The sequence below is a fragment of the Rutidosis leptorrhynchoides genome, chromosome 4 (assembly GCF_046630445.1).
Source record: "Rutidosis leptorrhynchoides isolate AG116_Rl617_1_P2 chromosome 4, CSIRO_AGI_Rlap_v1, whole genome shotgun sequence".
NCBI classification, from domain to species: Eukaryota; Viridiplantae; Streptophyta; class Magnoliopsida; order Asterales; family Asteraceae; genus Rutidosis; species Rutidosis leptorrhynchoides.
This window is the reverse complement of record NC_092336.1, coordinates 102,220,175-102,247,172: the sequence shown is the minus strand read 5'-3', so window position 1 is coordinate 102,247,172 and position 26,998 is coordinate 102,220,175. Positions and strand designations below refer to the sequence as shown.

Below are 26,998 nucleotides of genomic sequence, written 5' to 3'. Positions count from 1 at the left end.
CAATGCAATAGAGCTAAAGCGAAAAAAATCCACTAAACACATAACAGAAAAATCAAATAAGCCGATGACATATTTAGGTACTCGTTTAAATGGTAGGAATAGTAAAACTCGAATAATAAAAATTGTAACCTATTTATGACCAAATTTAACATGCAGCAAAGTTTCGGAATTGTTCTTATGTTCACCAAGAAACTCTTCCAAGCCAATTCTTACATTCCCTTGAAGCCTCTCTTGAAACTCTCTTCTTTATCTATCTCTTTTGACCGATCATCTAAATTTTCAAATAATGATAAACTTAAATTAAACTATAAACATATATATAACACATACACTAAGAAAAAAAACATAAACGACATTAATTTGCAGCTGGAGTTTTAAACAGCGTCTATGAAAGACATCACACACCTTTCCGTTTCTATTGCACTTGACTTGAAACCTCTCGAAGTAAAATCTCTACTTCTAGCCTTTCAATCCTCCTATAAAAAAATCGATTTCACCTGTAGAAATTGGCTCAAAAACCCCATTTCCTTTTCCTACAAAAATCAAACATGAAATTATAAGTGCATGAAAAAAACTCAAACATAAGATTAGAACCACAAAAATAGCAATACCATTATTCTTTTACGTAGTATCATGACTAAGCACAAGTAGAATTAATTTGAGAATTATGTATGATTACTAACTACATATTTCAAACAACCAAGATTTGTCTCCAAGACCTTACCTTCATTCTTAAGTCTTAACATCCAAAAATGTACCTGCATCTCCATTTTATAATCCAGTTTCATTCAACATCAATGTAAAAAATAATTTAACTCAAAATACAAAAATATAGTAAAGAATATGTATGGATGTTGCAACATTACTACCATGGTAATTATCATCTACTCCATAATAAACATAATCCATTATTTGAATAATTAATTTTAATTACATCATAAAAAACTCCTAAATGACATTAGTACACTCAATTTATACAATATATAACATACCTATATATATATATGAAACAATCGAAGTTAAATAATACATTTTAAGGTATAAGAATTGTTCAAGCATCGGCTACTTTAGTCTACATAGCTTCACATTTCAAAGTGTATATCAGAAGGCTAAAATAGGCCAATATGGCAATGCTCCTGTGACGATCGCTCCAAATCAATATGGACAATACGTCATTCATCGATTTCATTGCGAGGTATTTGACCTCTATATGATACGTTTTGTAAACATTGCATTCTTTTGAAAAGGCACACCATAAATGAATATTTAAATCAAAGGTTTTCGACATCTGATGATTTCTACATATAGACAATCATCGTAATATAATAGTTTACAATGATACTTCTGTTGACAATGCAGTCAAAATAAGATACATGGTGATGATTTGGTGAATGCAACGTTTCCTTGAAAAGTATGTCATGTAAGACTCCATGCACATAGCTTGTCTAACATATAAGCAAACAGCGGAAGACTTCTAGGAAACCTGAGAATAAACATGCTAATAAGTGTCAACACAAAGGTTGGTGAGTTCATAGTTTTATTGTTTCGTATAATCTATATATAAAAGTGGATCACAAGATTTCAGTTGTTTCATCCAGAAACGTTTATCAAAAGTTTATCAATAGATTCTACGTAACAGAGCACCCTGGTAACTAAGCTTTAACGTTATAATGATAAATACCCCATTCGTTTTAATACACGCAAACCAACGTGTCCTAAACTCAAATAACACACGTCCGTTAAAAGGCTAGCGCTCTAGTTCGGACGGGGATGTCAAGCCCTATGGATCCATATACTGTTATTCGCACCCACCAGTCCATATCCTATGTACTGGCAGCTACTAGTTACCAAAGCTAAGGGATTTTCGGTTCAAACTCAGTGTAGAATTAAGTATGTACTTGTATCCATTGCGTTTAAAATAAATTGCATGTATTCTCAGCCCAAAAATATATATTGCAAAAGCAATTAAAAAGGGAGCAATGAAACTCACCTTAGCAGCACATAAAGTTGTTCATCGTAATGTGACCGAAACTCGGAATATCAAATAATCCTAGATCTCAACCTAGAGAACATATGTTAGTCAATAAATGTCTATCAAGCTAGGTCAGGTCATAGTGTATCACAATCCTAATGCTCGATATCGACATTCAAAAGTTATCCAATGTTGTTTCAAAAAGTCAATTTTGACAATAGTTCAACAAACGAGACGTACCTTATATAAGGATTCATTTACTCGGCTGGTAATATTTAAAAATCCATTTTATCAATCTTGTAAACAAGTTGTTTAAATCTTAATTGCAAATTCATAAGCAATTCCAATTAACGTCAATTATAATTCAGTTGATCATATCTTTTAATCCGTTCATCGAAACTATTCGATGTCGAAATGAAAAGTCATTGATTTTTCACCAGCTTTCCAAAAACATGTATATCATATACCTTTTACCAGTATATATGTATTTAATTCGTGATTCATTATAAACTGTTTAGCGACGAAATTTAGCATACAAGCATGTATAAATATATATACTCGAGCACTAGACATGGATACACAATTAATATATAAAATATAAAATATGAGTGCTTACGTATCAGTATTGAGATTTAATATTGTAGGAAAGTACGTAGACGTAACGGAGATGATAAACACTAGGTTTGATTCACAAATATACACCCGAACATTACCCATAACCTCCTTGGCAATAACCCATAATTTACTTAGCTCTATCCCGCTTGAAAACCATTTTGAAAGTGACACGTTCATAATCTCGTCGTAGTATTTTATGCATGATACTAATTAATATTAATAATACTAATACTAATAATAATAAGATTAATAATAATAATAATAATAATAATAATAATAATAATAATAATAATAATAATAATAATAATAATAATAATAATAATAATAATAATAATAATAATAATATAAATAAGTTATACGGAGTGTAAGATGAAAGAAATATATATCACAAAAACTGAATTCGATCGCTTTATAAAGACTTGGCCTGAAAAAGTACCCCATGCGATCGCATGGTATTTGTGCTTCAAGGCCATGCGATCGCATGGCCCTCTGATCCAGCTCACAAACTTTTGTTTTCTTGTTTGTCGACATATTTATTTATTAATATATAATATATATATAATTTATATTAATTAATTATATATTATATTATATTCTCGTGCATAGTTGACTTGAAATTTTTGTTCCGATAAGTCGTACGTCGTCACTCGACTTATGTCCCGGTTCCGGTTTTTCGAGTGTCCCTTCGTACGATGAGAAAACTTGTAATTTATATTTTGGGACACGTACCTTTGTCAAAATATAGCCTTAAATTATCCCTAAATTATATCACTCAAAGTGTATCTTAAACTTTCGAGTGTTTTGGTCATTTACAACTATAAATCATTGTCTCCCTATTTATTAAAATACATTTTAAAATCATTTGAAATTGTTATATCGCATATTGTTTATACATTTAAACTTAAATTCATGTAATTCATTTATGTGTCATCGTTTATTTCTCAAACGTTCTAATTAACATAACTAAATATCAATTGAATCAATAACCGAATGTTATTATTGTTTTCAAATAACCTGAAGCTATATATTCATAAATATATATTCAATATACTTAAACACGTTCTAAATATATGTTGCAAGTTGTTCATAGATTCAATTCTAACAGTTAATATTCCTTATTATTGTATGTGTCCAAATTACGTTATTTAAACAAACACTTTACCATTAATTCCGAATACCGTTAAACATGAATGATTTCCCAAATCAACGTGGACCTTACAACAGAGACCCGTAATAATATCATAATCCTTAAGGGACTCAGTAAATATCTTTTAATTCAATCGTTTAGCATAATCTTTTAACTTCATAGTTAAATATATCAATCGGATAATCAAACCAATATATTTATTGCACAGTATCGTTTACTTAACACTTTGTTACGTTTTCAAGTTATAGTATATGTATCTATTTACATATAATTGTTCGTGAATCGTTGAGAACAATCGAGGGGTAATTGAATAGTTCAAGATTTTGAGATTCAACTTCATAGACTTTGCTTATCGTGTCGGAAACGTTAAAGATTAAGTTTAAATTTGATCAGAAATTCCCGGGTCATCACAGCTCCAAACTAAGTTATACTACTAAAAGTCAAACAAAGGTTACAACAGGTAACACAACCTTGATAATTGATGCCATGATCATCAGACAACAATCCTATATATATATATATATATATATATATATATATATATATATATATATATATATATATATATATATATATATATATATATATATACATATATATATATATATATATATATATATATATATATATATATATATATATATATATATGAAACAATCGAAGTTAAGCAATACATTTTAAGGTATAAGAATTGTTCAAGCATCAGCTACTTTAGTCTACATAGCTTCACATTTCAAAGTGTATATCAGGAGGCTAAAATAGGTCAATATGGCAATGCTCCAAACTAAGTTATACTATCAAAAGTCAAACAAAGGTTACAACAGGTAACACACATGTAGTGACCGGGAAAATTTAGACTAATTTTAAATCAAACTCTCGATACGATTTCATAATTTTGACACGATAAGTAAAGTCTGTAATGTTGAGTCTCAAAAATTTTGAACTGTTTTCATATATTCAATTGACCTTCGACCATTCTCGACGATTCACGAACAATTATTTGTAAATAGATACATATATATTTAAATATATATAATAATTTGAAATATTAATTGAAATAAAATATGATTTAAGTTTAGGAAATAAATATGTAAAATAATATGCGATGTAATGAAAACTACTATTATAAATATATAGATATGTATATATATGTATATATAAATATTATTTGTAAATATATAAAAATTATATTAAATCTAATTGTTTAAAAATATATAATATATTTTAGTAGTTAAAACTTGCTATTTAAAACTATTTGCATATAGAAAGAGAATATATTAAAAATAATTTATTTTGAGCCTAATTAGTAAACGTCAGTGACACTCGGTTGACGTTTCGTTAGTTTTAATATAGATCTAGTACATGTTTATGATGATTTAAAATAAAAGTTGAACGGTAAATTGATTACGAAGATTTTAGGTTTGTTAAAAATATTTTTACCTTTTTAAGTTTAAATATTAGTACTCCGTACATATAAATTGGAACAGAAAATAAACAATTATCGGACCTTTTTGATCAGGTTTCAAACAGTTAATGAGTGAAATAATTAATTATATTTAATCTAAGAGTTTGGAATTTTTAGGAGCACTTTTATATTTTAACTGTTTAGCAATGGACACGAGATAATACCCGAGCTAAGTGTCGGTAGAAGAGTTTAAAACTGCGACTAGTATTCTATTCTAATCACTGTGTTTTGTTTCAAAGTCTTTCCACTTGAGAACTTTTATTATTATTATATTATTATTATTAATTATTAAATTAAATTATGATTATATATAAATCTATATATGTATATGCAGGCACTTATATAGATAGAAGTTACCACCCTCTCCAACGAGCTCCACCCAAAGCTACCTCTTCCACCATGAACCGCCACGACAACCATCACCATGAAACCTCTCAAACCCACTTCACCTTCATAATACTGTCACCACACTAGATCACCTCCAACGACCATCACCATGAACCACTTCTTTCTATCTCCTATCTTCAACCTCACAAACAACCACCATGGTTCACTATTCTTTTTCGGTTACAACTAGGATCTAAACACCCACGATTATAACCACCATCCTATCGTCATATCTGCAGCTGCTGTTGCAGCCAAGAAAAACACCATCTCTCTTTTCCCTTTCCCCTCTCTCTCTATCCATCTCTCTCTTACTCCTCGTTTTATTTTGTTTTATTTTTTTTCGCTGCAAAACCCTCAGCCAACTTACAACTTCTCGTGATACTGCTACAGCAGTGTTCCTTGTCCAGGAACGAACCAAAATAGACCCCCTACAGTCGCTATCGTTCTCCTTCTGTTTTCTGATTTCACTAAATACCAACCAACCAAACAGCCCGTAAATTATTGCTGCTATTGCTCCATTCTTCTATTGCTGTTTCTTTCTGTTTGTATAACTCAAACAGCCTCGATTGTGGCTGCACCTACTAGTTTCTGTTTGCTATCGATTGAAGATGATGATGCTACGGTGTTAATAAGAATATAAAGATGATAACGTGTAGATGGTGATGATTGTAAACACGATTAAGGATGATGGTGATGATAAAGAAAACGATGAGTAGTAAGTGAGTGATTATGATAATGAAGTGAGATTATAACGATTCTGTGAATATGATTATGATGACAAAGAAGGAAGAAACCGAATGATGATGAACGAGGTTGATGACGGAGAATAATGATGAAAGAAGATGATGATGATTCAAGAATTTGATGATAATACTGTGGAGATTACGAGTATTGAGGATGAAGATTGATAGATGACGATGGACTGATAATGATAATGAGTGATGATGAAGATAAACGTTTTCGTACATAATAAATAAAAATCGAACGTGATAAATCAAAAACAAATTAATGGTTCAGTGGTTTAGAGTTGTGTATGATTAACGAGAGGTCGTGGGTTCGAGCCCGGGCGGTGGCGATTATTTTTTTATAAAGCTATTTGGAAGGTAGCAAATTTAATTTTTATTTATTATTATTATTATTATTATTATTATTATTATTATTATTATTATTATTATTATTATTATTATTATTATTATTATTATTATTATTATCATTTTACTATTATGTAACATCATTATTAATGTTATTATTAGTATTATTAATAACAATATAATAAGTATTATTAAAATTAAGGTTATTATTATAATTGTTATTATGAAAATAATACGAACTATTATTAATATTAGTATTAGTATCATTGTAGACTTATTTTTAATATTAACAAAAGTATTATTATTAAGATTATCATTAGTAATAAGATTGTTATAGTAATCATTATTATTAAATATTATGTATTATTATCAAAATTATTATTTTCATTATCATTATTAGTAAACTTTTTATTTTACTAAAAATTACTGTTATTATTATTATAAGATTTATCATTAAAACTATCATTAATATTATTATTAATAAAATCAATAATATTATTATCATTATTATTAACACTAGTAATATCTTAATTATTATCACTACTAATATTATTTTGGTATTATTATAATTACTATTTTAACAAACAAATAAAAATATATATGTATATAATATTTAATACATATAACATACAATATTTAATACATATAACATAACAAGACTAATATTTTTATATACAAAATGAAAATATAAAACATATATATATATATATATATATATATATATATATATATATATATATATATATATATATATATATATATATATATATATATATAAATAATATAACTAATAAAGTAATATATATATAAAATTGATCGATTACGATTATGTATATTAATAAATATACAAATGATATAGGTTCGTGAATCCGAGGCCAAACCCTGCATTGTTCAATGTCGTCATATGTATTTTTACTACAAAATACAGTATTGTGAGTTTCATTTGCCTTTTTACTCATTACATTTTTGGGCTGAGCATACATGCAAATGCTTTATTAACTAGTTTTACAATATTTATATGCGTGAGTTCATTTGCTCCCTTTTACTCTTTACATTTTTGGGACTGAGAATACATGCGCTACTTTTACAACTGCTTTATTAAATGCTTTTGAAATACATTTTGAACTGCGAATACATGAAATGCTTTTATAAATGTTTGACGAGATAGACACAAGCAAAACATTCCTCGAATGAATTATGTGGACGTGATAATTGCCACCATTGAATTATGTGGACGTGATAATTGCCACAATTGATATGAATATTTTTTTCCTGATTATTAATGCATGGTAACCTAAGAATTATGGAACATTTAACAACCCGTCCTAATCCACCTGGACGAAGTCATCAACATCTGGTCCCATTGCAAGGTATTGACCTAAATATACCATGAATGACTCCAAGTAATATCTTTAAAATGAGCAAATGCACAGCGGAAGATTTCATTCATACCTGAGAATAAACATGCTTAAAAGTGTCAACCAAAAGGTTGGTGAGTTCATAGGTTTATCATAATAATCATTTCAATATATTAATAGAACACAAGATTTTCGTTTATAAATATATGTATACTCGCAAGTGTATAAAAGTATTCTATAAGTTGTTGAGCGCTTCGGTAACCATACTTAACAATTAATGTGGCATATTCCCTTTATTATGAAATCTCCCTACACTGTACCAAGTGTAGTAAAAACGAAGTACTATGCAACCGTTTACGATACTAGAGCGACTAGCCCGGTTGGGGTGGTCAAACCCGATAGATCTATCAATAGGATTCGCGCTTACATGTTCTTCCAACATGTAAATATTAGTTACCAAGCTATTAGGGAAGATATGCAAAGTGGTACAACTCAACGTAGAATATATTTTAAGTACTTGTGTCTATTTCGTCAAACATAAAAGCAGCGCACGTATTCTCAGCCCAAAAGTATATATTGCAAAAGCAATTAAAAAGGGAGCAAATGAAACTCACCTATTGTATTTTGTAGTAAAAATACATATGACGACATTAAACAAGTGTAAGGTTGGCCTCGGATTTACGAACCTATATTATTCATATATATATTAAAACATATACTCGTAATCGAACAATTTCATATATTATAACCTTATATATTATTTATTTAGTTTGTATATATATATATTTGAAAATGATTATTATTATTATATATATATATATATATATATATATATATATATATATATATATATATATATATATATATATATATATATATATATATATATATATATATATATATATATATATAAAAATTAAAAATGCCTAATTTGTTATATATGAATATTTATATAAAGATTGTTAAATATAATTAATTCATGCTTTTATGTAATATTAATTATAAGTATATTTCTATATACATGATAGTATATAAGAAAAGTTGTATTTGATTATAATGATAATAATTTTTAATATTATTAATAATACTAATAATGATAATCCTATTAATAATGCTTATGTTAATGATAATAACTCTAATACTTATAAAATGATAGTAATACTAATATTTATAAAAATAATAATAAATTGTATTATTTTAAATAATAATATTAATCATAATCATAATAATGATAATAATACTAAAATGGTAAAATTTATATTTTTAGTAATACTTATAATAATACTAATGATAATATTAATAATAATAATGCTTACTAATAATACTCATAATAAAAATTTTAGTATTATTTATATTAATAGTAATTATACTTTTAAATTTTAATTATGTTAATAATAATACATGGTATCTCTTATTAGTGATAATAATAATTATAATAGTTATGATACTAATAATAATAATAATAATAATTAAAATCATAAGAGTATTAATGAAAATAATTAAAATTCTAATACTAATAGCATTAATAATAATAATTTAAATTTTTGTATTGAAATACTACCTCATAAAGCCTTTTAAAAAAATAATTGCCACTAGCCGGGATCGAATCCGAGACCTCCCGCTCACACACAACACCCCATAGCCATTACTCTAATTCTGATTTCCTGATTTATAATACTCCTTAAATCTATTTAACCCGAATTTAATTTCCTTCCATTTTCATCTTCTTCATCAACATAAACTAATCTAAATCAAACCCAAAATCAATACCGCGAATTACAAATTAAATTAAGACTTTAAATTGAATTGTAAACAACCTGAGTAAGTCACTTTTGTTAAATTAAGCAATCAAAAAAAAATATATATATATATAAAAAACAGGTCGCTGCTCACGGTTTCAATAACAAAAAAAAAAAAAATTTGATTTCGAAATCGTGAATGTTTTACACAAAGTTTATAATACAAAGTAAGTTTCAAATCACCTCTATAAACTATAAAAATTATCGATTTAACTCAAGTCATAACACAAAACTCGAATTTGATGATGAACATAAAGATTGACTTTTTTTGAAATTTATCTTTGACTCAAAAATTTGAATTCGATAATACGAATTAGAATTTGAAACTTTACAGGTAGTTTAAACGAAAGCTTTAGAAGAGAATTGCATTAATAGTTTTTGAAGAAATTTTCAAAATTGAAAAATGACCAAAAAGATAAATAACAGGGGTATCGAGCTGTAATGTTTTCTTTTTCTGAAAAATCCTTTAATTAATTAACTGTTAATGACACTAGTAGTTGGTAAATAACAGGGGTACGCTTGACAGGAACAATTCACTAAAAAAAATAAATAAAAGAATAAAAATATGAAAAGGATTGAAAACAGATTTTGGTTGTTTGTGTTTAGAATTGAAATCGTTCAGTACAATTTGCAGACAGGATTAACCATTTAAAACAGTTTGAAGTTGATTGAAAACTGAATACATACTCTATCTTTATTTATTTATGTATAAACTATATTTATATTTATATATACTGTATTTATAATGTATTTATATTTATATACAGTATTCGTATATATATACGTATATTTATACCTGTATATAATATTATGTATTTGTAAATGGTTATATTTATATCTTGTTTTTATATATATGTATATGTATATGTATATGTATATGTATATGTATATGTATATGTATATGTATATGTATGTATATTTAATTTTTACATTTTGACTTTTAGCAAATATAAGTATATTAATGTTATTAATACTAATAATAATAATAATAATAATATACATAATAATGATATCAATATTTCTAATAGTTAATAATTAAATGATTTAATAATAATACTAATAATATAAATAATAATTTTTACTAATAATAGCAAATAAATAATAATAATAATAATAATTGATAATGATAATTATTAATTATAATGTTCATAGTAACATTGATAATGTTATAAATAAAATACTAATACAATTGTTCGTGAATCGTCTAGCACAGTCTAAAGGTAAAATGTATACATGAAACAGTTCAAACCTTATGAGACTCGTCATTTCAGACTTTGCTTATCGTGTCGAAATATATAATAAGTTTAAGTTTAAATTTGGTTGGAAATTGCCGGGTCGTCACAGAACATCACTAATTTTGAGAATTAGTGCACGCCTAATTGACGCGAATCCTAAAGGTAGCTACCGGGTTTAACACCCCCACCCAGAATGTTCACTAGACGGAAGAGCTAGTGGGCGTGGTGTTTAGCACTTCGAAGTTTATATGATTATTATACAGACGAGATGTTCTGTTTTGGGGATATTATTATGCGCATTATATGTTAAGGTCGGTTACCAAGCCAAGCTATGAAAGCAATGAAAAGTGAATGTTATGTATCGAGAGAATGATTTTATACACAGGTTATGTGTATGTTATTTTTGTGCACAAGATATGTGTACGGTTACTAAGATTTATGAAAGATGATTTCGTACACGAGAAAGGTGTACTGTATTTAAAAGATATCGCATGTACATTACAGGTGGGTATAGGATTCGGGCCCATTTGTACCATGCAGCATTTAAATCTTGTGGTCTATCAAAATGATAAATTTGTTTGTTTTATGATAAACCTATGAACTCACCAACCTTTTGGTTGACACTTGAAAGCATGTTTATTCTCAGGTATGAAAGAAATCTTCCGTTGTGCATTTGCTCATTTTAAAGACATTATTTAGAGTCGATCATCGCAATGGGATCAGATGTTGGTGACTTCGTCCAGATGAATTAGGACGGGGTATGTCAACACATAAGCACAAACCTTGATAATTGATGCCATGATCATCAGACAACAATCCAGTCCCACCCACAACACCATTCTTCACCAAATTGACAGTACCATCTTGCTCAAAATATTCGAGAACCTCTCTATGAACAAGCTGGTAAAAAAATGTTAAACAAAATATTACTCCCTCCGTCCCACTTTAATAGTCCACAGACCAAAGGGCACACAGTTTTAGGAAATCCCACTAACTTCATTTCTCCACCAATGAAATATCTTCTCTCTCCAGATCCACCAATCAAATATCTTCTTTCCATTCTATTTATGGAAGTGGACAATTAATTTGGGACATCCCAAAATGGAAAAACATGACTATCTAATTGGGACGGAGGTAGTAGTTGCTATCCAGATAGATAAAGAGAGGTTCCAAGTTAAATCTTTTTACCAACCATCACTCAAAATTTCTACCTCATAACCTACAAAAAATAGTGAAAAACTTTTGAGACTCTACAAAATGCAACATAGTATCCAACCATCACTCAAAATTAATTAAAAAAAAAAAATCTTTTTACCAAAATAACTACATAAAATAGATATCCAAGTTAAAAAATAACACATGGTAGTTACTTAAATTTCTACCCCATACCCTAAAAAAATAGTGCAAAACTTTTACCCATATGAAGCAAAACAAATTAATGTGAAACTCCAAGCCACTTGGTGAAAACATCAAACTCTGCATAATCACTATCAGAAATCATAGTCTTGTACCACAATATAGTAAGATTCCCATAATGCCCATTCCCAACAAACAAAAATTCGCTTTATAAACTAAGTAAATATATATAGAACAAATTCAGTTATATATCAACTTATTTATGATCTAAATATTGAAACTTTAGCATATAAAAGAAATAAAAATAGAAACGTTTTATACACGGCAGCAACACAAATGAAGAATCATAGTGAACATATTGTAAGAAGTCAATGACCAAAAAAACAAAATATACCTTTTACGTCATCATCTTCTTTGCTAAAACCATCACTACCACAGCTACACAAATGAAGAACTGAGAAAAAATTTAATTTAATAAACCTAATTAAAAATTCCCATATTTATTTAAACCTAAAAATTGTTGTAAGAAAAGGAAGGATAAAAGACAAATTGAAACAATATATATAAACTAAAATATTACCTGAAGAGAATCAAAATTAATCCTACATATTGACTGAATCTGATTGAAGATGAAAGGATTGCAGCAGTAATTGTTGAAGAAGACACAGGTTAGAATATGAAAAGATGAGAGAGTGATTATATGAGAGAATACACATACTTGAATTCTTGATTGTATAAAAATAATTTTGAAAAATGGATAGTGAGTGTGAAGCTTCCTGGAAAGTTTTTACTCTATAAGTCCATATCATATTACCATTATTTAAGAAGTATCTATTTTTTTCTTATAAAAAACTCCAAATTTTGCTTCAAAGACACTTTTGCTTCACTTGATATAACCAGCACCTGCATAAAGAGAAGCAACATCCATAGGCCAGCCTATAATCTTTAAAATACATGCTCTTGCAAACATTAAGAGAACTCGAATTTGCGTATTGAAAAAATTAGCATAGTATTAGTATCTCAAAATGCCAATATCAGCTTTATATTTTTAAAAAACAAATTCTAAGAATTGTAATCTATTGGTCAAAGAAACAGTTTAATAAACAAACCTAACATATAATTACATATTCAGATATTTATTTAGTCTCATTTAAAGGATACTTACCCCCATTTGAAGTGTTTATTGTCTCACTATCTCATCCAAAACTATAACTTTTCAAGAAATATGGTCCTTTGACCTTTACAGTTTGACTTTTCATTTTAACCTTAATACTTTCCGAATTCAGCGTCCTATTTTCATCTTGTTACAAATCAAATGAATATATATCATAATATAGTATTTGTTACACAATTCAATGTAAATACCAAGTTTTAACCCACATGTCAATTTTTTGAATCATAATTTAGTCCAAATGTTTAACTATATATGATCAAACAATTAAGAAAATTAGGAAAGATGGAAGCTTACTACTCAAGGTCAAAATCTGAAGGAATCCAAAATAGTGTGATTGCAGATATGGTGCGATGGCTCGATCTGCTGTCTCTAGTGTTGCAAAAGTCGGCCGAGTCGGTCGACGCGTCATTTTTTAGGCATGACCGACGCGTCGTTGCTAAAAAGTCGGTCAAAGTCGGAAAAAGTCTGTCTAATTCGGAAAAAGTCGGTCAAAGTCGGTCAAAGTCGGTCGATTTTTTTTTTTTTTTTGGTAATATTGTTAATAATTGTTAATTGTTCATGTTTATTGTAAATATAGTTTATATTTAAAGATTTGATCTATATAATATTATATATAAATATATATTTAATAAAACTATTTTAAAAAGTCAAAGTTAGTCAACGCCCGTTGCGTCGCCGTTGCGTCACCATTGCGTCCGACGCGTCATTTTTTAGGCATGGCCGATGCGTCCTCGACTCGCGTCTTTTACAACCTTGGCTGTCTCTGTTACATGATTCACCAATTCAAAATATTTTCAGACATTAATTAAAAATAAGTGAAAAATAAAAGCCCTTATATAAATCAAAGTCCTAACTCAACAAATGACTTATGAAGAGATTTATAATTTATGAACCTAGCTGCAAATCTCATATTGAAAAACCCTAAATCGATGTTGAAGATGAAATTGAAAACATTACCTGTTAGAATCTGAAAACAATCGCAATATAATCCCACCTTCTCATTGAATCTGGAAAAGATTGATTTACCTTAAAGAATTCGTGATGAAGCTGCCAGAAGATGAAAAGCTCTAGATGAATGAAGAAGATGGAGAAGCCGTGTGTATCTGATATTCGAAGCAAAAGCAGCGATGGTGGTGCGATGGCGGACATGGTGGTGACTATAGATCGCAACGTTTAGAGATGGTGGCGGAGATGGTGGCAGATGAAGATTTGTCTGGTTACCTAATTCATAAGATTTTAAAGATTCATACTTGGTTTTTGGGCTATGTGTGAGAGAAAGAGGCATGTGTTTTGGTAATTTCAAAAGGCAGGCGTGCGTGCATTTGAAAGGGTGATGATAATTGGATAAGGGCGGTGGCTTTTTCAGTACAGATTTGCAGTTAAATTCAAATTCGGGGTATTAATTATAATTGGAGAATGTATTCTTGGTATCTGTTACTTTTTTTACAATAATTAAATTTTGTTTTCTATTTTTTGAAAAACCGATTTTATTTATAATTTTAATTTAATAAGATTAATTAATTATTATTATGATTTATTTAATTTAAAAATTAAGGAAAGGATGATGTCATTCAAATGGGGTGAGAATGTGACATGTGTCCTCATTATTTTTTTTAAGCTATAGTGTTTATTATGAAGTGATGTCATGCAATAAGCATTTTCATAGAATTTAGTAGAATGGAAAATATTACTACAATTTTTTGGGAATATATTATGTGGTTTATGTGATTTTTTTTTTACGAAAAACGAAAAAACTTATATAACAACGAAAGAGAGTTCATAAAAAATGAAACATCCTTCACACATACAACCGAGAAACCCGCGCATAAACTAAACAAGCATAAACAATGCTCGCTACATGAACAAAGAAATCGAAAGGCCTACGACATACCCCAACACTAAAAAAAAAAAAAAATAACCATACAGTAAACAAAAACACAAGCACTTAAGCATCTTTTATAAAGTCTCCGAACACCACCAACTCCTCCTCGATCGTCATTGACCATCGACCGAGTGTCTTGACCTTTGACCGATAGTCACTCACACTCGACCGATCGTCTTAAGTTGAACCGGAGGACAGTTTGTGATAACCTTGAACCGTTTGTCTAGACCATCGACCGTTCGTCCTTAGACCATCGACCGATTGTCTCAGTCCTCCGACCGATCGTCTCAGTCCATCGGTCGATCCTCTTTTAATCCAGAATAATTTAATTAATCCATAATTAATCACTTAATCAGTTAATAATGTCTGATACAAACGAGAAATTAACAAACGAATACAGTGCACTTGTTATTGCACCCGGAATTCAAAGACTATTATTAAGCGAAAGTGAATCAGGATCTAACAATAAAGTTCCGAGGCTTGAAAACTTAAAAGACTTTTTAAAATGGAAAGTTAGGTTTGTGATTTACCTTAATGGACAAGATTCTCGACTTTGGGAGTGTATTGAGACTCCTTTTGTTTGGCCATCAGGGGCTGACGGTGAACCTAAAGAAACTCATGATTTTGATCCCGCAGAACGCGAAGGGTATAATCTTGAGTGTCGGTGTTATGCTCAGTTAACGCAAGCCTTGTCTAAGGAAATCTTCGGTCAGTTTAAGAACCGTTATAAGACGTGCTATACTCTTTGGCAGGCTATTGTGTCCGCAACTGAGGGTACTGCTACTTATAAAGCAACTAAAGGTAAAGTGTTGAAGGATGAGTGGAAGGTGTTTGCAGCCCTTCCAACAGAAACTTTGAGCCAGACTTTAGAAAGGTACAGGTTATTGGTTGCCGAGATGACGGATTATGAGATTGAGGTAAAAGATGATAAGGCAATAAAAGTATTGGCACTTGGTCTTCCTGAGAAGTGGGATTATGAAGTAGAGAAGATCCAAAACCTATATGTTGCTTCTGGACGTCCTTTGACATTGACTGCATTTACTTCAAAGTTAATGGAGAAGGATATTCAGGTTGAGGCCAAAAGGAAAAGGCTTGGTACTGTAGCAGCCAATGTCACATCTAGTACTTCTTCTTCTGGTCATGCTCCATTGCAGACAGCGTACATCACAGCAAATGCAAATCAGATATCTGCACCAAAGTCACAATCTGGTTACTTTAATGCCAAAATACAGAACTCTACAATTAAGATGATTGAGGACGTTCCGACTCAGCAGACTCAGATTCCACCTCAGACTCAGACTCAGAGTCCTATGTTTCAAACTGACAATATCAGGAAAAGATCTATTGAGTCCATTCAGGAGGACATGGCTTTAGCTGCTATCGTTGTTAACTCTTACAACGATATGATTAGTGGACAGGTTCTTAACAATCATCTCGAGAATGAAGATTATGATCAGATCGATGAAGATGAGCTAGAGAGGATGGACATTCTGTACTGTATGGGTAGCATTGTTAGGCGTGCAAGGAAGTATTTAAAGAGAACTGGTCAACGATCTTTGAGTTTAAACAGGGATTCTAAGTTTGGTTTTGACATGGCGAAGGTTAGATGTTACAAGTGTGATGAACTTGGTCACTTCAAGAAGACTTGTACTAGACCACCAAAGGCTGGTTATCATGATCCTTTTCTTAGTACAACCATCTCAGTGACTCCCCAACACGTCATTGTTGAGAAGGAATCATCTGGTTCTGCTCAACCTAAAGCCTTAACTGGTTCCACAATATATCCTGATGAAGTTTGTGACTGGTCTATTCCAGTTGATGCTCAGAAAGCTAATGTTGTATTTGTGGGAAAGAGTTCGGCTGAAATTGAGGAAGAAAGAGTAGTTCGAAGAAGAGCAGGTTGTAAGGGTAAAGATAATCCAAACTGCACATGCTACGTGTGCAAGTGTGATGCAAGGTTAAAGAGAGCTGAGGAGCTTATGAAATGGTGTTTCAGAAAGAGGGTTAAGGAACAGGTGTATGATAAGTTCCGGAAAGCCAAGGATTTGTCAGACATTGAGTTTACTACTGATCCATCCGATGAAGAAGAAGGTAAAAGTTGTCATGAGGGTACTTGGTTCAGAGAAGAGTTGGGTCATTTGCTCAACCGTGATTTTGTGAGTGGTGATAAGAAAGTTGTGACGGTTCAAAGTCAAGTTAGTTCAGATAATAGTGAGGGTAAGGAAGGTTATGATGCTGATTATTCGGACAGCACAAGTTCGAAGTACGAATCAGAGTCAGATGCAGAATCACAGGATGGAAGGAATAACTATGCTTTTATGGCTAATACTTCCAGTAACGATAAGGTATGTACTGATTCAATTTCTAAATGTGCTTATTGTTTTGGTTATGAACAGGAAATTGAAAGACTTGAATGCGTTATTTCTAAGCTAAGTGAAATACCTGTTACTTGTGAGACCTGCCCTAAACATAGGACTGACCTTAAGAACCTAAGCTTAGAAAATCAGACCAACAAGAAGAACTATGAAGATGCCCTTTTCTACCTTAACAAACAGAAAGAATATGTTGAGGTGATTAAGTCTCTAGAAAACCAAATAGGTCACATGAAATCAACCATTAGAGATGATGAAAAGGTGATCACAATGTATTTGGGGCAAATAGAGACTCTTAAGGCTGAAAAGGATTCTTTTAAGTTAAAATATGAGTCTGAGAAAGCTAGAATAGATAACTGGCAGAGGATGTCGTATGTGACTCAGACTTTTAATCATCCTAAACGGGAGGGTCTGGGATATTCTGAGGTTGCACCACCTCTTATGGGTGAGTATGTTAATAAGCCCGTAGAGAAGTTTAAGGAACCAGTGGTGGAACCACCATATGGTAAACCTAAGGAGACCCCAGTAGTTAGTGCTAGTAAGGTTGTTGATTCTAAGAACCCTACAGAGGTTGTTTATGAGACTGAGTCTGATACTGACATAGACACTGAGAAAGATAGCAAACCATTTGTGCCAGTGACTAAGCCAGTTACGATTCTTAAGAATCCAAAACACAGTGAGAATAGGAGTGAGAGTCTTAAGACGCCGACAAAGAGTGTAGAAAGGCCCAAACAGAGTAAGAAAAAGACCACTTTGTCTACTCCTATTAAGTTTGTTAAAGAAAATAATTCAGGAAAACAGCAGGTTAGTGTTCCTAAGGTAGAACAACCACCTAAAGGTGGGAGTTCTAATTATGAGAAAGTGTCCAAGTATGTTCCGCCTAGTCGGCGTCAGACTGTTGAAAAACAGGTTTTGACACCCCCTACGATTAGACAACGTACTGAACAGCCTAGGAGACAGTTTTCACCGATTAGACGCAGGTTGTTTAACGTTAATGATTTTGATAATGTTAACTGTTTCAAATGTGGGAGGCTGGGACACAGGGCTGTGGATTGTGGACCCATTAGACAGACACCCCGCAGGAAGATTGATCTCAGCCCAAATCGTTCTTTTTATAGAAGATCATCTTCTCCTGTGCACAATTCAAATGTGAAAGTAATTGATTCAAAGGTTTTTCAAACTAACGATTATTATAGAAAACCATTGCCTAAAAATACAGTTTGGAGACCAAAATCTGAGGTGAAGGGTGTTCAACGTCCTGCAGGTCCTTCGGGATCCAAGGGACAATGGGTGGAATTGCCAGTTGTTGGCATTGACGGGAAACCCACTGCCATTAGGGCATGGGTTACCCTTTCTAACTAATCCTCTTACTTTAATGTGCAGGTCGCCTACAATTCACGCTGCAGTACATGGATTGTTGATAGTGGGGCGTCCAGGCACATGACAGGGAACTTGTCCTTACTTTCTAATGTGAAAACAGTGGATGGTGGACCGGTTTCTTTTGCTGGTAGTGAAGGAGGGTTTATTACTGCTCAAGGTGTAATCGCGAATGAAAATGTCAGCTTTGATAAGGTTAATTTTGTGGAGCAGATGTCAAACAATCTGCTTTCAGTCTCACAGGTTGTTGACAAGAAGTATACAGTAGCATTTGATGATAAACAATGCTATATTTTGAAGAAAGAATTTGTTATTCCGGAAGACATGATTCTGATGACTGCTCCCAGATGCAAGGATCTCTATATCCTTGACATGCATAAGGCTCATGTAAAGGAAGCTACTGGCCATCAGGCTTTCGTTTCTAAAGCTACTGAACAAGAGTCTATCATATGGCACAAGCGTATGGGTCATTTGAGTCTGAGGAAGATGAACAATCTAGTCCACAATGGATTAGTTGAGGGTGTTAATCTTAAAAGTTTTCATATTCCAGATGTGTGTCTTCCATGTAAACAGGGGAAACAAACGAAAAAGTCACATGCTACCAAAAAGCACCATTCTGTTAACATTCCTTTGGAGCTGTTGCATATGGATCTCTTTGGTCCAGTCAACTGTAAAACTCTCACAGGAGAATCCTATTGCTTGGTAGTTACTGATGAATATTCACGTTTTTCTTGGGTGGTGATGTTGAAGAATAAGTCGGATACTTTTGAGCATATTAAGGTGCTGATTCTAAAGCTCGAAAGTTTATATAAATTGAAAGTGAGAAAGATTCGTACTGATAATGGTACGGAGTTTAAGAACAATCAGATGCTGCAGTTTTGTAACGAAAATGGGATACAACAGCAGTTCAGTCCTGCTTATACACCACAGTCAAATGGTGTTGCTGAGAGAAAGAACAGGACTTTGATTGAGACCGCAAGAACAATGTTAGCTGATTCATGTCTTCCGATTGCCTTCTGGGGTGAAGCAGTGAGTACAGCGTGTTATGTTATGAACAGAGTTCTCGTGGTGAAGCGTCATGGTAAAACTTGTTACGAGCTGCTGCATAAGAGAAAACCTAATATTAAACATTTCGAACCCTTTGGCGCACCTTGTACTATTTTGGTACGTGATGCTGGAGGAAAATTTAATTCAAAGGTTGTTTCTGGTATCTTCTTGGGTTACGGGAATCCGAACAAGCGGGTGTACAACAATGAGACAAAACGTCTGGAAGAACAGTTTGAAGTTGATATTCAGCGCAATGCACCGCCTCGTGTCAGTAAAGGTTATGCATGGCAGTTTGAGTATGATAAGCTTTTTGATTCATTCAATCTTCCACCAGGTGCTACAGAGGAAGAACTTCTGACTCAGATATTGTTTGATTCTCAGAATTCTTCAGAAAATGTTATCACTATTCCTACGCAGGTTCAGAATCCGGTTTCTAGCGTGCAACCAAGTCCACAAAGTGTTCAAGGTAATCTTGAGTCTAATGAGGACGGGGTAGTTGATACAGATGAAGATAGTGAGTTAGATGATGATGTGGAACGTACAGTATTGACAGAGAGACATCTGAATCCTCTATATAACCAACCATCTACTGTGACTGATCCAGAACAGATAGCAGATGCAGGAGGTGTACGGAGATCGAATCGTGTTATTCTGCCACCAAAGCGTCTGGCAGACTATTATGTGGATACAAGAGGACTGCCTAGTGTCAATCCTCCTCAAACTACTACATCTGGGGCATCCACGTCAGGAGTTATCTCTACATCCGAGGTTCCCGCGGTTACTGAAAATATGACTGCAGTTGAAGATGTTCAAAGTGAAAGTGCGAATTTGGTGACAGCTTTTTATTCATCATTGAACAAGACAGGGAGAGTGTTTGTTCATGCCCACTCGTGTTATGTGTGTCAAATCGAGCCGGAAGATGTATACGAAGCTTTAAAGTACGATGAGTGGGTAAGTGCTATGCAGGAAGAGCTGTTGCAATTTAAACATCTTAAGGTTTGGAGGTTAGTCAATCCACCGCATGGCTGTGTACCCTATGGTCTTCGTTGGGTTTTGAAGAATAAGAAAGATGAGCAGGGTATAGTGATTCGTAATAAAGCTAGATTGGTGGTTAAGGGATATCAGCAAATCCCGGAAATTGACTATGATGAGGTTTTTGCTCCAGTTGCGAGACTGGAGGCTATCAGGATTTTCTTGTCCTTCGCGTCCTATATGGGTTTCAAAGTTTATCAAATGGATGTGAAGAGTGCGTTTTTGTATGGTGAGATAAACGAGAAAGTGTTTGTTGAACAACCGCCTGATTTTGAGGATCCACATTTCCCAGAAAAGGTGTATCGACTAGAAAAGGTGCTATATGGTCTACACCAAGCTCCTAGAGCTTGGTATGCAACGTTGTCCAACTACATGCTTGAAAATGGTTTTCGGAGAGGTGTCATTGATCAGACACTTTTCATCAAGAAGAAAGGACAACATCTTATGTTAGTGCAGGTCTATGTTGATGATATTATTTTCGGGTCTACAGATCAGAGTATGGTTGATGAGTTCGAGAAGGTTATGCAACAGAGGTTTAAGATGAGTTCCATGGGAACTATTAAGTTTTTCTTAGGTTTGCAGGTAGCTCAAACGGATAAAGGCATCTTCTTACATCAGACGAAGTATGTTGCTGATATCCTTAAGCGCTTTCAGGTAGATACAGAGAGACCAGCTAAGACTCCGTTGTCGGTTAATCATGGGATTTCACCAGATAAGGAGGGTGCTCCAGTGGACCCTACTTTGTACAGGGCTATCATAGGTTCTCTAATGTACCTAACTGCTTCTAGACCAGATATAATGTTTGCGGTGTGCCTGTGTGCTCGTTATCAGGCAAACCCTAATGTTCATCATATGTTAGTGGTCAAGAAGATTCTGAGGTATCTAAAAGATACTCCCAGCTTAGGGTTATGGTATCCGTGTGAGGATGGTTTTGATCTCACAGCGTACAGTGATTCAGACTATGGAGGTTGCAAGAAAGATTTCAAGTCAACATCAGGAGGGTGTCAATTTCTTGGTAGCAAACTAGTAACCTGACAGTGTAAGAAGCAGACAGCAGTGGCTCAGTCCACTTGTGAAGCAGAATATATTGCCGCGGCCAGCTGTACATCACAGGTTATCTGGATACAACAGCAACTATGTGACTACGGTTTGAAAATCTCTAACACTCCTATTTATGTTGATAATACTGCTGCCATAGCTGTCACTAAGAATCCCGTAAATCACTCTAAAACGAAACATATAGGGATTAAATACCATTTCATTAGAGATTGCTATGAGAAAAAGTTAATTGATGTAGTGCAAATTGACACTACAGCCCAAAGGGCTGATCTCTTCACAAAAGCTTTTGATAAACCACGTTTTGAATTTCTATTAAATGAGATAGGTGTTAAGTTGCTTCAAGATGTAGTTCCTGAAACTGAAATTCCTGAAACTGAGGTTCCTGACACAGAGGAATCTAAGCCTGAGACTGAGTTGTGAATGGTTAGAAACTGCTTGTAGAGTTTGAATAGTTTTGCATGATAGCTTCTAGATCATTTGCATTTTTCGTTTGCATGATAGATTAGTTTTTACTGAAATTTGCATGTTTGCTTATGTTTTTAGATAGTTTTATGCTTTTGTACAGAGAAAATCAAAAAGCCATAAAAATTGAAAAACCAGAAAAACAAATAAAAATTAGAAAAATAGAAAATCCATAAAAAGTGAAAAATCAGAAAATGAGTTGCTTGTTATGTTTGTGGTGAAGTGATTGCAATACTGAACTGACATGTAAGTTGTGAAAAACAAGTAATACAGGATGATTGATAATATGTTGGTAAACTTTATTGATCTAATTCTAGATAGAGATGATCACACTAATAACGCCTAAATATCATGATGAGGAAATCGTGGAAAGGTTTACAGCGGTTGAGGGTAGTCACCTACTTATCACTGAATATGTACCGAGAAATGATTGAACAGAAACTCGACAGACGGTTGAGGTCTCCCCTACTACGATTTATACTCGGTAGCAAAAGGATAATTTTGTGAGTCCCCAAGGTGAGCATATTTTGTCTAGGATGCATACTTGTTTCTATTTACCTTTATTACTTGGACCGAAATCCAACAACATACATATCGGGTACCCAAAGGGAGGTGTTTTCTCTAAAAGGGTTGAGAAGTGCAGTTTTGTATCACAGACACAGAATGATTTTTAAAAGGCAACATCATCGGGTTCTAGATTTCTACATACGGAGATTGGTTTTCCGTGCAGTTATAACAAATGTCAAAGACAGTGGTGCGTCATCATCATGTTTAGTTGTAATCATTTATTTATTTATTTTGTTTATGTATTGTAAGGAGAAAATGCAACATCAGAAAATCCAAAAAAAAAAAAAAAAAAAAAAAAGATGCACTGCATAGCTGCAAGAGAATCATGGATCAAGAATTGAACAGAGTTTCAGAGATTCCTCGGTTATCAATGTTTGAGACAACATACATTCCAATCGGAGACTTATTTGAACGATTTCGTTATCTACATCCGAGGGGGAGAATTTATCAGATCATCAGATATAGAGAACTTAAATCATTTAGTTCACATCTCAATTAGTGAACTTTACATCTTTTGTCTGTGATATGGGATTGTGCCTATTGACCTGGATAGAGGGAATATCTTCTGGAAGGTATCTTAGCGTTCCATCACTCAAATATATATATCACTTCCATCCATCCAACACCATACATCATACTATTTCCGTTTAAGTATGGGGTTTATAGCGGCCGGTATGCATCCTTAACAGAGTATGCAATAAATTTGAGATTAACAATGTTATCTGAAACGAAAGGTATAAGTTTAAGGTAGAAGCCAAAGGCTGACAGGGTTGCTAGAAACATCGTGAGATGGTTCTGTTCAATAGAATCGAAAGTACATTGATGTGATAAGAGGACAGCGTCAACAGGTTTGTGCTCAATTGTTCTACCCGAGAAATCGTGCGATCTCAAACGAGGACTGACTTTGTGATGTAAATCTGACATTGAAAAATGTTAAAGTAATTAATCTAACGTGATCATCGAAGTCTAGGGTGAAAGTTGATGAATGTTTATTGATATATTTGAAGGTTGTTCTGTATATGCTTTAATGAATAAGTTCGTGAATGAACTATGGAATAACATGTCAATATAGTTCAGTTCTGATCCCCGAATCAAAAAGATTCAATCAATTTTATATGCCAACTCACAAAAAGATATGTTATTCTTCTGGAAGTGTGACTGATGATAAGCAGTATTATTTGTTCCTATGCTGATAACATCATGAATTTGTTAATGTTAATGCTTTATGAAACTGATGTTAAAGGTTTATTATCCACAGATCTAAAAGGTTAAATGCTACTGATTATATATGTTATTATATTGCTGATCATGATACACTTGATCTTGTACAGTTATTTGCTTTGTGTATTTGCATGAGCATGCATTTCTGAATTAGTTTGCATTCATGTGTTAGTTGCATGTGCATTTATATTTCATCTTTTAAGTCCACAACTCAGTTCTGGGTAAGGTTTACTGTGAAAGGAACCTTAAGTTTCTTATTGTTTTGAATATAAGTTGTTTTGAGCTTAAAGGAACAAAGCGTGATGTTTTTTATTGTGGAGATCAGTCCCAGGGGGAGTTAGTGTAAATGGGTAAAAGTCTGATATTGAAAAGTGTTAAGTTTTAAAAGTTTTCAAATGTCAGACCACCGGCCGACAGTCTTTACATCCGGCCGATGGACTCAGACCCTCGCCCGAGTGTCAAGACCATCGGACCGACGGACTTGACCATCGGCCGATGGTCACTGACAAGGTATAAAAGGACCCAGCGACGAACGGGTCAGTCACTCTGGCCAAAATTGTGTGATTTTACCCTAATTTTCTGAAGTTAAGGAGAAAGGTTTTGATCCAGTTTTTATTATTCATCTTTTCTTTGTGATCTTAGCGCCGTAAACAAGGTAACATAACTCTTAATCGTTTGTTTGTAATCGATGATTTAGTGTTCGAAGTATAAACTTTAAATCGGATGAGTTTTATTTGAGATCTGTTGAAATTGATGTTTGATGTATGATAAACGGCCCCTTTAGCATCTGATATAACAGGAATTTGAACTAGAAACGTCAAATCGGACGATTTGATCAATTTCGAGTCACAGATCTGATGAACTACCTCCGGCCGAGGGTCTCTGACCATCGACCGATGGTGTCCATCGATCGGCCGGACATCTTGTCACTCGGCCGAAGGTCGTTATTTTACCAGTGTGTGTATGTGGTTAGACCATCTGCCGTAGGTCTAGACCATCGGACCGATGGTCTCCACCATCGACCGATGGTCATTCTGTTGGACCGATGGTAGATTATTTTGATTAATTTTAATTGAATGATTGGTCTCTGATAATTTCTGTGATGCCCATCTAATGCTAGTGCTTGTAGTTTGTATTAGAATGTCAGGTGGCTCATTTGTTGGTCAATGGATGTTCAACATCGACCGTAGGAGAATCCTTGCTAGATATCGACCAATCTTAGTAGAACAAAAGGTCATTGCGACTCGACAGACTTATAGTCCTTGGGAACAGATTGGGTGTCAGGCTTTCATAGATATTGGGGATTATTACTGTCCTGCTCTACTTAGAGAATTTTACGCCAATGTTGCTTTAGAGGATGGTAAGAAGAAGTTTGTACACTCGGGTCTATTTAATCAACAGTATAGGTGGACTTTAGAGGAATTCTCAAACCTGTTAAATGTTCCTCATACTGGGGTTAAGATACTGTACCCTAGCAAAGATATCAGAAAGATTCCCAGTAGATTCAGATTGTCAGATGTTATTGTTAGGATATGCAAGCCAGAGAAGGTAGTGTATACTGGTAGAGTTGAGGTTAGTGATGAAGATATCTTGCCACAACATGAGATACATTTGAGAATCATCAAAAGAAATGTGACTTTTAGGAGAGAAGGAGATCATTTGCTGTCTGGTACTGAAGTCTTGTTTCTATATTGCCTACTAGAGGGTATTCAAGTGAATGTGGGACACTTTCTCATTCATGTGATGAAAGATTTTCTTGAATCAGAAGAACCATTTCCATATGCAGCTTTACTGTATAACTTGTTTGAGAAACTTGGTGTGATTCAACATGAAGAAAAGTTAGTGCCAGAGGATCCCATAATGAGATGATTGATTCTGATGTTATGTTTATGTTTGATTATTTTCAGATTATTGTGTAATTTGATAATGCTAGCCTGTTAGCATTGATACGGTATCTTATGTCTGTAATGATCTAACTTTGAACATGTGATTATGTAACCATGATCGTATTAATGTGATATGTTCTGTGATGATAAATCAGTGATACTTAATTAATCATGAATTTAACGCTGATTAAGAATTGTGTTTGCAGTTTTTGTTAATCATGTCAGGTGCACAAATGGATCAAGAACAAGCTGTCCACAGTTCTGAGACTGAATCATCAGGAGGACCCACATCTGCTAGTCTTCCAGGGTTGAAGGCGAGCCCTAACTCTAATCTGATGGCGTGTCTAAATGACAAAGGTCCAAATGCTAGCAAGTACAAGACTGTGATTGAATTCTTGAAGCGTTCAAGGATATTTGCTGCGGTGTCAATGCCATGTACTGCTTATTATTCTCATCAGAGAGAATTCTGGGCTAACGCTAGAGTGGAAACTGTT

The 26,998-nt window shown here is 32.9% G+C and overlaps 2 long non-coding RNA genes across 2 annotated transcripts; both read right to left on the bottom strand.

Annotated features, from left to right (window-relative positions):
• Positions 1 to 41: 41 nt before the first annotated feature.
• Positions 42 to 11,992, bottom strand: LOC139844688 (uncharacterized). The gene is made up of 2 exons (XR_011758065.1): positions 11,852 to 11,992; positions 42 to 533 (listed from the first exon to the last, which is right to left on the bottom strand). It is a non-coding gene; the product is annotated as an uncharacterized lncRNA (long non-coding RNA).
• Positions 11,993 to 12,985: 993 nt separating this feature from the next.
• On the bottom strand, positions 12,986 to 14,913 carry LOC139844925 (uncharacterized). Its single transcript, XR_011758130.1, has 3 exons — positions 14,557 to 14,913; positions 13,894 to 13,968; positions 12,986 to 13,328 (listed from the first exon to the last, which is right to left on the bottom strand). It is a non-coding gene; the product is annotated as an uncharacterized lncRNA (long non-coding RNA).
• Positions 14,914 to 26,998: the final 12,085 nt, after the last annotated feature.